Raw genomic sequence first — 1950 nt, 5'->3', positions numbered from 1 at the left:
CGGCTTGCTCTCTCTCTCTCTCTCTCTCTCTCTCTCTCTCTCTCTCTCTCTCTCTCTCTCTCTCTCTCTCTCTCTCTCTCTCTCTCTCTCTCTTCTCTCACTACACTTTACAGTATCTTTGTTATTTTAGCGCTCTTCGGAGTGCGCGTGGTAGTGAGCATGTGTTCTCTATGTGTGAGCTCTATTGCGGCCTCAAAGGAGAGAACATGTGCGTAAATAAAAATACGAAAAAATATGTGTGTGTGTGTGTGCGTGCGTGTGTGTGTGTGTTTACGTGTTATGTGTGTGTGTGTGTTGGGGGGGGGTCTGTGTGTGTGTGTGTGTGTGTGTGTGTGTGTGTGTGTGTGCGTGTGTGTGTGTGTATCCGTGTGTGTGTGCTAACATTAATAATATCATCAGATTCTCTCCTCCCCCACTTTAACGCCAGTCTCGTTCACCTTTCACTCCACGCTCTCCAGGTTTCATTCATCCTCACTCTTATTCATCCCTTCCCCCGTCGTCTCTTCCAAAGCGATCGTCCAGGCCGAGAGACCTCAGACGACCAAATTTACGATCTGCTTTGTCGGGATTACGGTCATAAATCTGAAGACTGAGAGAAGGGCGCGCCCCGTTCATAGCCCGCTCTACGCCGAGCCTTGAAAAAATGTGTTGAGACTCGAGTGGGACGTCCATTATTTCATCGACACAAAAATATCGACCGCCAAATTCTACGGGAAACTCGCGGCGAAAGTTTATCGACCGCCAAATACCACGGGAAGCCCGCCGCGGCGAAAAAGAACGACTTGTTAGAGTCACCCTCCCCCCCCCCCCCTACCCTTAACAGCACCCCAACCCCCTTTCGAATTTCTATTCGGATAATAAATTTAAAACCAGGGCGGAGGCTGCTAAGATTTCTTTGATATTGATCCTATGCCGATCTGTTAAAGCCCTCTGAAATACCAACTCGAGGCAAAATAGCCAACGGGTTGATCCAGGATCTCGAATAAAAATTAGACCTCTCGATGTTTCGACCTCGAGTCTGATGCCAAAAATATACCATCTGGTGCCCGCCTCGAAGGCAGTAGTGACATTCTCCTCATCATAACAATTATGCTTGAGGAAAATGGACTCAGAGGAAGAACAATATACCATGGTCATTTAGACTTGTATTAGGAGGCTCTCTAGTTGTATTAGGGGGCTCTCTTGTTGTATTAGGGGGCTCTCTAGTTGTATTAGGGGGCTCTCTTGGTCTACAGGTTACATCGTTCGCGTTTTATTCAATAGGTCCCGGGTTCGAAAATTGGCAGCGACAAAAGATTTTCTGCTCCAAAATTGTCTACTTTCACCTCCTTTCCTGCTCTCTAACAATAATATTATTCTATGGTTTGCTTTCGTCTGCTCCACTTATTATTATTATTATTATTATTATTATTATTATTATTATTATTATTATTATTATTATTATTATTATTATTATTATTATTATTATTATTATCATCATCATGAGGGTTATTCTGACTCTTTTGATTCGATGACAGACTTTTGTGGTATAGCAGTTAGGCATTAGGCGACTGTGAGGTTTATGCAACTGAATTAAGTCCACCAATCTATTGAATCCATCTATTCTAGATAGAGTAATGTTTTACCACTCCCCCCTCACCACCCCTAAAAAAAGCAATAAAAAAACTAACAACAACTCAACAAACAACCCAACAACAAAACAAACCAAGCATCTAACAACCAAACAAATATTATGGGTATGCGTTGTATGCTTCACCCGTTCCTTCACCTGCTATTCACCCACCGCCCTTTCCTCTCTCTCTCTCTCTCTCTCTCTCTCTCTCTCTCTATCTGTATAAGCGGAGTTAAGAGTCGAAGTGTCTAATACAGAAACCGGTATCTGCTTGAACGAAATTCTTGTCTGGTGTTATGGTAAATAAATAAATTTCAGATAAAACAGCGAAAAAAAAG

This window comes from Aplysia californica, unplaced genomic scaffold (genome assembly GCF_000002075.1).
Source record: "Aplysia californica isolate F4 #8 unplaced genomic scaffold, AplCal3.0 scaffold00252, whole genome shotgun sequence".
Lineage (NCBI taxonomy): Eukaryota > Metazoa > Mollusca > Gastropoda > Aplysiida > Aplysiidae > Aplysia > Aplysia californica.
This window is presented reverse-complemented; position numbering follows the sequence as displayed.